Source organism: Festucalex cinctus, chromosome 8 (assembly GCF_051991245.1).
Source record: "Festucalex cinctus isolate MCC-2025b chromosome 8, RoL_Fcin_1.0, whole genome shotgun sequence".
In the NCBI taxonomy this organism is placed as follows: Eukaryota; Metazoa; Chordata; class Actinopteri; order Syngnathiformes; family Syngnathidae; genus Festucalex; species Festucalex cinctus.
Window position 1 is genome coordinate 25,816,834 of NC_135418.1, and position 13,627 is coordinate 25,830,460.

At 40.7% G+C, this 13,627-nt stretch overlaps 1 protein-coding gene across 7 annotated transcripts in view; it reads right to left on the bottom strand.

The window, feature by feature from the left end:
- Positions 1-13,627, bottom strand: part of rap1gapb (RAP1 GTPase activating protein b) — a 94,867-nt gene that overhangs the window by 56,300 nt on the left and 24,940 nt on the right. For 5 of the 7 annotated variants that reach the window (XM_077530987.1, XM_077530985.1, XM_077530982.1 and 2 more), the window contains one exon: positions 8,360-8,398. The gene's annotated coding sequence lies outside the window, so the exon portion shown is untranslated. Of the gene's footprint in view, positions 1-753; positions 894-8,359; positions 8,399-13,627 lie in introns of those variants that run through there. The other 2 variants (XM_077530989.1, XM_077530986.1) reach the window with 1 other exon arrangement.

Below are 13,627 nucleotides of genomic sequence, written 5' to 3' on the forward strand. Positions count from 1 at the left end.
TGGCCGTCTGGTACACAGGGCAGACGCCCGGTGGGCCAATGTACTTTCGAGTGATGTGGTGCTATTCAATTATTTTCCTCCATTTTACCCTGAGAGACCGGCCCACAATTTAGAGCCAATAAATATCAGTGGTAGAGCTATGTGGTAGTCAAGGGAAGTCAGGAATCAGGCTGGGCTGGCGGGCCTAAGTCAAAACGCCAGGGCTGATTATTTTTGCCAGAACCAGTCCTGCCCTACCCTCAGAACGCCTGATCTCAAAAACAAATGAACCCCTTAACCCCAAACCCTCTACCCTACCTCATACACCCAAACCCCTACAACCCCTACAACCCTAACCCTGAATCTAACTACGACCTCCACATCATTTTAGGACGCAAATTATCCCAGACGTCAGACGTACGCAGATGAATGGGTGGGTAGACACAGAGACCTAATATTTGTATCGTACAAACAATAAAAAAAAAAATCAATATCCCATCACATGTCTCTTTTAAAGTGGAATGCTGTGTCACAGGTTTTCACTTTAAGTAGGATGCTGCACGTACACACACTCCAATTAACCCAAAAGCTTTGTGGTGAGTAAACAATGTAATCACGCCTGGTGGCCTAATGCCCAATGAAAGTGAAGTCATTCATGCCAGTCAAGACACTTCCTAACCCGAGGGGACATGACAAGAAAGTTCAGTTGCACGTCAACGCAACACACCTCGCCCTCAGCTCGTATCCTTTTATACGTTTTGAAGCCTCGCTCACCTGCATCATTTCAAGCCTCCGCCAACTTGTCGCTTGCTTTGTTTCCTCGTCCGGCTTCTCGGTCATTCAACACCTGCTGCTGCTGCGAGATGAGCCACTCTTGCTGTCTCACATGATACTGAGCGCATCGCACGCTTTCTCTCTTCCCCTCGCTCTCTCTCTCTCTCCCTCCCTCCCGGCCCGCCTTCCAGAGCCTCCCACTGTTCTGCGAATTCTCTTCATCCTCGACATGCATGCATCCGCATGAATTGATATTTGGGAAGACCACAAATTCTCCCCTTTCCTCACTGAGAGTCTCCAGATAAAAAGCAAGTGGTTAACCTACATTAGACTGGCATGAATGGCAGGGAGCGGTGCAGTGATGCCAATGTGGCAGCAGGTCCACACATGAATAGAGAACAGTATTCTTTTTTTTTTTTTTTTTTTTCTGGGTGGGAAGCAACACAAGGTCCTGGTGCTTATTCACCGCAGCTCAATATGCTACCCGCCTGCCTCTCTTCACCCACACATGCTTCATCACTTTGCCACGTTTGCCAGAATTCTGCAAATAGAAATGAACCAACAAAGGCCTTCAACCACGATAAGGGATAGCCAGTTCAACCATAAACTTTAAAACGCTGTGGTAAAGGTGCTATGTTGGCGCTCTAACATGGAAAGAATCACTGACCACTAAAAGGTACAGTGAGCCAGTGAAGGGAGGCAACAATTTGAGTTATGGCTCTTTTATACGAGCACCAGTTAGTAGGCGAGCAGCAGCATTTTGGACCAACTGGAGTTGCATGAGGGAGGACTGGCTGACTCCAAAATAAAGTGCATGACAGTAATCCATCCAAGATGTAACAAAGGCATGGATTACTGTTTCAAAGATGGATTTGACAACCGCCCCAATTGGCTGGTCCATTCTCAAATCATTGTCCAATTTAAAACAAGTTTGAGACAGTTTTAGATAAGGAGCTAGAGGGCTCAAGTCAGCAGGGTGGGATAAAAAACGGCTACTGGGACCAAACACTGTAAGTTTGTTTTCTTTTAATTGAAATTAAAGAAATTCAGTGCGATCCAGGCCTTGGTGAGAAAAAGGACAAACAAGGCTTCAATGAAAAAGTGTCGTTTTTGCTGAGCAGGACATAGATCTGACGGTCGTCCGCATAGCAGTGATATAAAATACCATGTTTGTTTTGTTTTGTTTTTAAGATGGAACCCGGGGGCAGCAAATACAATGAAAACAGTAGGGGCCCCAAAAGGGAACCCTGTGGAACACCATATGACAGAGTGGCATAGCGGGACTCAAAGCAACCAAAGCTAACACAGAAAGTTCTGTCTGCCAAATAGGATCTAAACCACTCCTGCAGTCAAATGCAACAAAACAAGACACACACAACCGTCTACAGTGCATAACAAAAGATAAAACAAACAAAAAAACAATTCGACCAGTCAGTATGAAACCTAACATGCCAATTCAAATAAGCTAAAATTATAAGGTCTTAGCCGCATTAATAATTAAAATTGATGTTGAATTTCCGGAACATACTGAATTGCCTCGGGGGACATAATGAAGAGAAAAAGCCCTGGGAAAGAGCCCTGGGGGACACCACTGGAATCGGATGTAATTGGAATTATTTAAATTGGGTGAACTGAATTTAAGTTTGTTACTCTGCATCTTTTTTGCAATATTGGCTATACCTCATCATGCAACATGCTTCAAAGGTGTGACACGTTTCCAAATAAGCCCATCAAAAAACTGGAGATTTTCCTTGCATCGGGGCTCTTCCAAGTGCTGAGCTACTGGAAATAAATAGAATAGACGGCCAAGCTCAATCGATAAGCTGGGCTGCAGGCCTAAGTAGAAAGTAACTCACGAGGGGATGCGAGCTAAGCTTGGCGGTGGCGGCCTGATGGTGCTCCCTCGCCCTCGAGTGGGTATAACGTTACAGCAGCCAAGTCGGAATGAATGCACAACACTAACATTGTGGTTTAACAACTCACGTCCAGGCCTGCAGGGTAAAGAGTCAGCAAAATATTTTTGGCCATTTCAAGCCTCTCATTTCCATCCTTTCATCTCATTTTTATTGTTATTTTTATTTTTATTTGTATTTGTATTTGTATTTTTATTTTATTTTATTATTTTTTTTTATTTTTTTATTTTATTTTATTATTATTATTATTTATTTATTTTATTTATTTATTTATTTATTTATTTATTTTTTAGGACTTGTTATTAGGGTCACATGCTTATGACCACCCTGTGCCTATGGCGAGTGAGATGTTGTGTCACCACTCACTAGCCCTGCCACTACCAAATTTCTTACTATACCCCTCCATTTATATCTGGACCAATGTGCAATTTACACCATTCAGTGAACCTAATATGGTTTTGAAAAATTTGAGAAAGCATGAGTGAAAACATGCAAATTCAAATTAAGAACCGTAGAATGGTGAGACAGGCGTTCCAATCACTAGGCCACTGCGCTGCCCTGCTTTCATTTCATTCAATTAATTAAATCCAGGTCCTTTGTGGTTCTGTCATATGAAGATCTATATCTGACCCCAAAGGACTACGATAATCAACCACAATAGGTACACCTGCCTGCACAATCTTATTAGAGCCAATGCTAGTGTATTATTACATCGCAGTCTGATGACAACCATATTTCAAACTACAAACACAATGATAACATGGACGAGGAGTAGCATTAGTATTGCAAGAACAGTAGCAAACGAGTATATTATTTTAACTCTTGGTATTTGTCATTTTATCTTTCATGAGCACTACATTTTAAATAAATATTATTAAGCAATATTTTAGCGGTGTGTAAATATTCAAACTGTGCAATGGTACGTGGCGTAAAGTTTGAGATATACTGGACTAAGAGTGTCAGGTTTCAAAATGGCATTCATATTGGTTCATTAAATTAAAGTAAAAAAAAATAAAATAAAAAGCCATATCAGCACTATTTACTATATTGACATAATTTGGATTATAACCAATGTGATGCATGGCCTCAACAGATCCAGAGTCTCCACAGTCAAGTCCTGCTCTTCTGTTTGTTTTCTCCTCGGGACACTGGCGTCAATGTTAAGATGGAGAAGCAGCCATTAGGGCAGGCGTGCACAATTAGTCGTTTTTTTTCTAGCCTCGCTCTTCCTTGTCGTTTTACAATGACGAGCACTCAAACTGCGTTTAAAAAAAAAACAAAAAAAAAACGTTTTTTTTTTTTCTTTTGATTTAAGTAGGCTTAAACATTTGAGTTAATAGAGACAAACAAACGCATGTTTCATTTTGCCCCCCCTCACCATTTTTGGGCCTTTTCCCCCAAATTGCTTTCTTCTTCCTCCTGATTGTTTAAAACATCCTTTCATTTGGCTCAGGATTGTATTTCAATCTGTTGCATTCATATGTAAAAATTCTGAAGATGTTTTCATAAAAAAAAAAAAACTAACAAAAAATACAGTCTACATAGAACTTTCACCAATGTACTTTTTGTTATAACGAGCTAAAAGAAACTCATTTAGGACTAATTCTCTCCGATTGTAAGTTTACCGTCAACCATGATTGTTGCTTTCATTTCCTTGCGACAATGTAATTGTCTCACACCGAGCTCATAAAGAGCAAAACAGTTGCCGGAGAGCGTCATTCCGCTACCGGAATGACAATAACGAAAGAAATGTCACGGCATTTTACGACGCCGGCCTCCTCCTCTTCCTCCTGCTGGCTGGATGCGACAATAGCAAGCGCTGGCGGCGCAGCGTCGATGGCAATCACTCTAATGAGCGTCTTAATTGGCCAGACGCTCAGCATGCGAGCACAAGTGTGATGGAGAGTCCCAACCAGCTGAGTAATGCAACACGGAAAGATCTGGCTTCTTTGAAAAAAAAAAAATGGTGAATATTCGCAGGAGTTAAGAGTCAAGAGGCAAATAAAATAGATGGTTATAGAGTTGAAATCCTAAATATACGCCCAAACTCTAATCCTCCAAAATTACAGTAATCCCACGTAATCCATAAAATGGAAGCAAATGCATGTCTAAATCGGATACGTTGAGTCAAGTGATACATTTTCTAATAATCTAATCTGTAGAAACGAAGGCCTCCCACCTAATACACACCTGCCCGCCTTTTGCATTTGAGGACACTTCAAGTTCTCCTCAGTGAACCTCCCAGCTACGTCACGCACCTTTTCTAAAGGATATCCGGTCACAGAAGACAGTGGAAGATTAGCAGATTAGCGGAGCAATGAACTGCTGCGCTAATCTCCAATTTGCCTGAATGAAAATGATAAAAAAAAAAAAAAAGAATGGACGATATTAAGGCTTTTTAAATGAGCGCCGACAGCGACGAGACGTAATGACTCAGTGATTATAATCAAGAGCGCCGCGCTGTGACGAGCGAGCAAATGGCGCGGGCGCACCTCGCCCTCACTTTCATGGAAGGAACATGTTGAACACAATCAACTGTGAGTAGTCCACAAACCACAAGAAACATTTTTTTTTTTTTTTTTTTTGCATAGGAATGCTGTATACAAGGTTGTTTGACTAAAATTAACTCATTAGCTCCCAAAGACGTATAAATATGTTCTATTTTAAATATTACCCGTGTCCCAAAGACATATTTATACGTTTTTTAAATTTTTATTTTATTTTATTTTATTTTTTTAATGCTATAGCATACAGAAGGCTTTGATGCAGCCTCTGAACTGAAGCTAACGGTTGAAGCAATGGTAGTTATTACAAAAACGGCCAGCAGGTGGCAGCAGAGTACAAGAGCTCAACCATGGCCATGTTGCAACAATCCGTTTTCACCCACAGTTTTAAACAGATTTGTGAATAATGATGAAACCGAGCTATATTCTAATGCTAATTGCTGAAAAATGGAAACAAATAAAAATGCCCCCCCCCCGACGAATCAAAACAAAATCAGTCAAAATCGAGCTTCAGTGAAAATGGCTGGGAGTGAATGAGTTAAAGACTAAAACACTGACCACCTCATAGGGACAAACATACAATCGTTCACAATTGTTGGGAAAGCAGCATACAAGAATAACCTTGGACAAATCGACCACATGCTGCTTCAACAAGGAGTGGACATTTATTTTATCTGATCAAAGCGTCGCAGCCTGCCACATTGCAGATACCGTTCAAAATCAATAGGGATGGCAAGATGGAATCATTCCTGGATTTTTTGTTAATGGGAAATTGGAAACCTCCAGAATCTGTTTGTATTTGTGTTGTTCTGTGAAGTATTGATGTATTTTTGCTGATTTCTTATTTTTTTTGCATTTTTGTCACACTTCAATGTTTCTCATCCTTAAATCATTCACTCCCAGCCATTTTCAATCAAGTAACCCGTTTGGTCCTGGCTGTTTTACTGGATTTTGACTGATTTTGCAAGGCCCACAGAATATTGTGTTCTATTACTATAAAAAACATGGAACCTACCAAAAGAAAGATTAGCATCTCTTCTATAAAAAATATAGTTGTATCTGTTTCATTTTTTTTTTTTTTTTGCAATTAGCATTAGAATACAGCTAAGTTTCATCAGTATCCGTTCACATTCACAAAAACAGCTTATTGCAACATGGTCCTGGCTGATTTCTTATACTCTGCTAACCACCTGCTGGCCTTCTTTTTTCGTAACAACTACCATTGCTTTAAGCCACCTCTTCATGTCAGAATCTGCATCAACACCTGTATGCTCGTGCATAAAAAAGAAAACCAAAAAAAAAAAAAAACGTATAAATACGTTTTGGGGAGTGACGGATAAAGTATTAAAAATCTTATTTACACGTTTTGGGGTTTGAATGAGTTAAACTAATTGAAATATTAGATATATTACACATTAGAAATCTTAAATGAGTCTTTCATATCTCGATAGAGATACTTTGGCTACATCTTCCTTGCAAAATTGCTTTAATACAGCAACACTGGAGCATTTTCGAGCATGAGCGACCTTTTAAAGAGTTGTGCCACAGCATTTTAATCAGATTCAACTCTGGACTTCGACAAGGCCACGCCAAAATCTCCATTTTGTTTTTCGAAGCCATTCATAAGTTGAATTTCTGATGTGTTTTCGAACGTTGTTGCACAACCCAAAAGCTCGAGTTCACAAACTGATGGCCAAACATTCTTCCTTTTCTGGTAAAGGAGCATAATTTATGGTTCCATCAATCACAGCAAGTTACCCAGGTTCGGAATTAGCATCACTACTATTATAATGTTCCTTTATCTGAAAAAGCGTGTTACATTTACCCCAGATGTAACAATCCAAATATTTTCCCAAAAGTTCAGCTTCCTTTTGTCAGTCCATAGAATATCCCAAAAGTCTTGGAAATCATTCAGCTGTGTTTTTTCAAAAGTAACACGAGCCTTCATGTTCTTTTTGGTCACCAGTGGTTTTCGCCATTGTTGAGTCATGAACACTGACCTTAACTGAGTCGAGGGTGGCCGACCGTTGTTTAGACGTTGTCCTGAGTTCCGCTGTGACTACATGGATGTGTCCTCATTGTGCTTTTTGGGGGGTTATTTCTGCAGTCTGGCCACTCCTGAGAATGTTCACCACTGTTCTACGCTTTCACAATTTGTTGATCTCTCAATGTGATTTGCTGGAGTTCTAAAGTCCAGACTCAAACTGTAGGTTTCACTTTGTTTATTTGTCACCCGTTAGTGAAATTATTTGGATGATGGCATTTTCCTGGAGCTTTTTGAGATCTTTTGACCGACTTCATTTTGTCAGACAGGTCATAAGTCGGCGAGTTCTTGATTGAACAGGTCTGGAGGTGATCCGGTTTGGGCGTGGTCAGTAAAAATCATTGAAAAATGTGATTAGCCACAGTAAATCCATGATTAAACCCCTTTAATGCTTTGTAAATCAATATTTGATGATCTTTAACATTAAAGTGGAGAAACTGAAGAATAAGAATACTTTTTCAAAATGTGTTTTTGTGGCCCTGCTATATAAATAAAGTTGTGATTAATTGCTTGTGTCACCATTCAAAATGTCCAATAAAGACACCAAGTCCTTAAAGTATGAAAACTGGCAGACAAGTGTTTCCATTAAAACTTTCATTGGATCAACTCAACCTCAACTACAGTCAATATTGCAATTATGTAATTGTTGGTACTCCAGGTGGACGTATATGGAGAAGCCTGAAGATGCTCCAGGGCTGGTATTATTAACTCTCCTCCATCTGCTCTAGTGGCCACGTTTAGTCACACTAGCCCAATTCCATGCTGGGAGGGAGGCTGTGTTCCCAACAGAACATCAAGTCCCATATTGCTGACTCATTTTGCATTGTGAGGGCTAAATTTAGCAACAACAAAAAACCCCGGAGTCTTATTTCAGTGGACATGATCGTCTATCATAAGAAATTGCATGAAAATGTTTAAAGAAGCCATTTTGGTTTGAAGCAGTCATTCAGTGGCGCCCCCGATTAATAACAATTTCTGATTCAGATTGCAGTTTTCTTAATGTACATAAACAGTAGCTAAAATGCTCAGCAATTTTAAATATCAGGCCACTGGTGTCATGCTTGGATTATATTTTGTAATATGGAGGATGTAAACTTTAACTCCTATGGCTGTTATGGACAGCGAATTGAAAGGGAAAGACTTACCAGAGGAAAGTTCTCGTTCCGGAGACGCTTTTATCCGATCTGTAATGACAATAGTTTCATGAATACAAGAACAATTTTCACTTTTACCAGAATCAGACACTGATTAGCTTTAAAATTCTGTTTCAAGTGAGCCCTTTTCCGAGTATAAAAACAACGTCGCTCCAAGCCCCGAGAGAAGCACGTGAACGTGATCTGCATCACCCTCCTCCACTGATCCTCTCTCTTTTCTTTTTTTTTTTCCCTTCTTTCGCTTATCTGCCCTGATGCCTGCCTGCCTGCCTGCTTGCCAGCCCCAAACTATCCATGCTGGGATTGAGTCAAGGATGGGAAAGGACGGCTGCCAAGTGTGGGCGTGGGAGTGTGGAAGTGACTGGAGCTGAAGATGATGGCTCACAGTGCAGGTCCGGGTCACGCTTCATGCAATAACTTAAAGTAGGACAGGAAGAGTCAGTGGTGGTATTTACAGTAGGATGTGTGGTGAAACTGCAGGGACGACAGCTACAGGTATTGTATTTAAAGGCCACAGTAAAGTACTCGCCTACTCTGATTTTTATTTTTATCAATCCATGTAGTTCAGCAGTTGCATTTACTTTTTACTAGAACTTGTAGGGCACAAACAATTGCTCTCTCCACACAAATTTAAAGAAAAAATATTCCCATATGCTAGTCCAGCTATTCTTTGGGTTATTTGGGGCAGTTGCTACGCCTAGCAGAGAAAGGACAAGGAGAGGCGGCCAGAACCGATGGAAATTACGTTAAATTACTGACTCCCAAAACACAATATTAGAATTATGAGTGGGTCAAATAATTTTTTGTGATTGTCAATATTTTATGATTTGAATTTAAGTTTTAATATTGAGTGTAACATTTTTTACGTCCATTATTATGTTTTCCCCGAATTTTGTCGCTGTCTCAATAAAAATGAAAGTCCCGTTAAATTTCAATCTATATGTAAAAAAAAAAAAAAAAAAAAAGTAAATATAAAATTGCCTTTACTTAAAATAAGAAACAAAATGTGGTCAAGCAGAAAAAAAGGCTGCAAACTGAATAGTTAAGCAGGCAGAAGCACATTTTTGTTTTAAGCTTTGTAAATCCAGTTTCACCTTCTTTGTCATTGCACTGTTAAAAAAATTTTTTTTTAACATAATTCCACCCAATATACCAACAAATAGTATGTAAAATCCGCATAATTAATAATGCCTAAATAAATATTTACATTTAAAACAAAAAGGAGAGGCAGCATGATTTTGAACAATAGGAGTAAAAATAAATACCGGTAATCTAAATAATATATAACTAATAAATCTCAGAATTGATTTATTTGCCAGTTGTACTTAATGGTAGTATTTTTTGCAGTTTTATTCTGTGACGGCCATCGTTTTCATATTGTTAGTTTGTTGCAAATTTGTTTGCATGTTTGCATGTTATCTTCCAATAAATATCCAATCAACTAATCACAGAGGCAGTATAGGAAACTCCCATTATCATTACACAAAAAAAACACTCTTCTGATATAACACGATATAGAGATCCACCATTTTGCATGACAAAGTAGCTGAACAGGAGAGGTGAGAAGAAATAAGAAACAAAATTATGTTTACAATACATGAAACTGAATTTGCTGGAAACACATTTTGTTTCGGAGCTTTTGAATCCAATATCACCTCTCTGTCCAAAATCACCTCTGTGCCGCGGGAAGCGCCAGCTCCTCGCCTTGGTTGCTTAAATCCAGCAAAACAATCGCATGGCACCAGTCCAATCATGACGCCACTGACACTGTCATATACAAAGCACATATTTCCAGTGCAATATGTGCAACATTCAACCGCAGCATGTAGTATCTTTGCACCATTTCATGACTCCGCCATCCACCTGTGTGGGCTCACTATTTGACACCTTGCCGTGTGTGTTTTCCGAAGATCAGATGACACAACACAAGATGATGTAAGGAAGTAAAGTAGCATGTGTGTTCACTTCCAACTTTGCGTGTTTATGTGACATTGTGTGTGCTGTTGTGATGCATGTTGACAGTGGAAATATCAGACGGCCAATCGGTGACCACCACAATGATGACACAGGTGACACCACTGTAACCCCCACATCAAATGGTAAAAACAAGCAAAAGTAACAGGTCGTTCAAACTTGAGTTGACAAAACTCGTGCTTAATCATGTGGACAGTCTTTTGGAATTAACAGCAACATCAACACGGTCTTACGGCCATGCAGCGAGGTTCGAGTTGACTGCCTTGAATAACGTTGTGTTGTATCACATTTGAGGAACAGATGTACCTAATGATATGGCCAATATTAAGACACAACAACCAAGCAGCAATTTAAACTGGACCTAAAAGCTCCAGTTTCTCATAATAAACGGCTGGGCACAATCCCATTGATTTTACACAAACTCAAATCCCTGCAGCTATGTAGATGCAACTATTTCTTAGCTCTTTAAGCCTATTCAGTGTGTGTTTAATCACCGACAACTAGGAAATAATCAAGAGAACCTCTGTGGGTCAGCGTTTGCTCTACAACAAATGTAAATGAGCTCAAGACGTGCATTACAAGTGTGTAATAGCAGCCGCTAACAAAACCACTTGAATAATCATAGTCTTAAAAGCTGATGAATAATTTGCTGATGGGAAAAATTATAGTTTATCTTAAATTGCAGGCAACATATTAGACACATTTCCAAAACAAAAAACAAAAAAAACTGAAGTGCATTTCAAACCAGTGTAGCTCACATTTTGTTCATTTAAGTATCCCAAAAGATTGCATCAAGGTGATGTGCAATCCAGTATGCTGGGCTGTGTTTTTTTTTTTGTTTTTTTATCATTCAGATTAAGTGGAAATATCTACATTTCCCAAGCAAATCGCTGGATTTAACTGCTTGTCGGTAAATAGAGAAAAGACGAACACATTATTAGTCGCTAGAGGAGGACATTTAATCAACTGGCCACGTTGTGTCTGTAGTAAAATTCACAGAGTGCGCTAGGTTGCCCATTAGTTAATCACGCTAATGAGCATAACGAACCAGCTCGTGCTACTCAGCTGCCAACGAGCCCGTAAATTGTTTTTAAAATAAATTTGACTAGCAGGCTTTCGAGGACTCGGGTTCGAGTCCAGGCTCCGGCCTTCCTGGGTGGAGTTTGCATGTTCTCCCCGTGCCCGCGTGGGTCTTCTCCCACATTCCAAAGACATGAATGGCAGGTTAATTGGGCGCTCCGAATTGTCCCTAGGTGTGCTTGTGCGTATGTATGGTTGTTCGTCTCTGTGTGCCCTGCGATTGGCTGGCAACCAGTCCAGGGTGTACCCCGCCTACTCCCCAAAGCCAGCTGGGATAGGCTCCAGCACCCCCGTGACCCTTGTGAGGAACTAGCGGTTCAGAAAATGGATGGATGGATGGATGGATGGATGGATAGCAGGCTTTATTTTATTTTTTCTGTCCTTTTTCTCTCTCTCTCACTAGTTTTATTACTTAAATGTTTAATTTTATATTTCATTTTCACAGTTGATTTGTTTTCTATGCAGACAGACTAATGTTAGTCTTACCCCGGGTTTTCACTGGATGCGGTTGCGGTGCGGTTGCGGTGCGGTGCGTCTTGACTGCGTGCTCCGGACGGGTCAATTTTTTTGTCAATCCACACCGGCTCCGCACAGCTGCGGTCCGGCAGCTCCGTCGCCGCCCACTTCCCAACGTGTCTCGCGGGACCGCGCGCGCGCGATCATGTGGCATTTCACAACGACAAACATACAGAAAGTCTGCTCAACAGAGAAGCAGAAAGATATGAGATTCCATGCAGCATCCTTTTTTGGTTGTCCTTGTAAAGTATATTAATAACGAGAGTCGGGTCAGTGCGGGTCCACTCTTTATTTCTGTCTTCCCCGTCCGGCTGCCGCTCAGTACGGCAAGCGAGACGGGCACAACAAGCATTCGCGAACATCAAACTCACAATACATTACAGTCCTTATAAAAAGGATGTGCCGTGTCATATATTATTTTGTGGTTTTCCACCTCCAATATAAACCTCTCCTCGTCCATGTTCGCTGGTGTCTAAACCGTGAATGAGCACATGGCCCGGCGACGCCCACGTCACGTTTTGTTGAAAAACTTGCGAAATAGGAGCTGGCGAGTATTTTATTCTGAAAGGTAACCGGAAATTTATTTTGAAACTGCCTCGGTCTTCCTGTCCCGCTCGATGTGTTTTGTGCTAGCTTGCCATTTGCCGGAGGCCTACCGCTGCGGCGTCCGGCAAAAATAGAAAATAGGCTATCCTTGCGGAAGGCTTGCGGCACGCCGCAGGCCTTCCGCAGTCGACACGCAACGCACCCGCAAGCGGTGTAAACTGCACCATTCGAATGAATGGAATCTAATTGCTTGCGTCGCCGGACCGCACTGCAACCGCACCGCAACCGCATCCAGTGAAAACCCGGGGTTACAATTGTTGAGCTATTTTATTTATATTCAAAATTGCTACTTCTCTGTAAGACTGAATTCTTGATACATATTTGTTTATACTACACAGTTCTATGCTATATCTGTAGTTGCATTGAGGCACCTTTTCTAAGCATTTGTTGAATACAAACAATCACTCCACCAAGTACCCCCGGGTCCTTCACTTAGAAAGGAAAGTTCGTAAGCAAAAACCAAACTCAAAGAGGCTCATTTACTCATGGCTCCTTGGATGCTAATGCTAAGCTAAACATGGTGGATTTGTTCATCTTACCCTCCATAGGCTCCAAACGTGAAGCTTCTTCTCCTCTCAAACATCCTGTTGAGCAGCTGATGAGGCTCCTCAGGGTCCGTTTTTAGATTTTTATTTATTTTTTGTTCACTGTAAGTGACGCAACTACAAATGACCATCGTCATTTCATTTGGCACCTTCGCCGTCTATGTAGCCTTTTTGTTCCTTCACTTTCTTCTGTTCCCTCCTCCCTTGTTGTCACCCTTATTGGTTTTGCGTGTGTTTGTGTGCGTGTCCTCTTGTGATGTGAAAATACCTTATCCCCCCCACTGACTTCCTCATTGATGTGAGTTACATATCATTGAAAGGGGGGCACATCTATTGCTCTCCCTTGTGATTCTATTTGTTTATGAACGTAGAGGTCATACATTAAAGTGTCAATGAAATGAGATGGAAGAAATGAATGGAGGGCCTCACAGCATATCACAGCAATTCTCACATGCTGACAGGCTTGTAACTGGATATAGCGCAATATTTTTTCTGCATTGCTGTTCGAGACCACAAGTTAATAGGTGACAATAGCGCA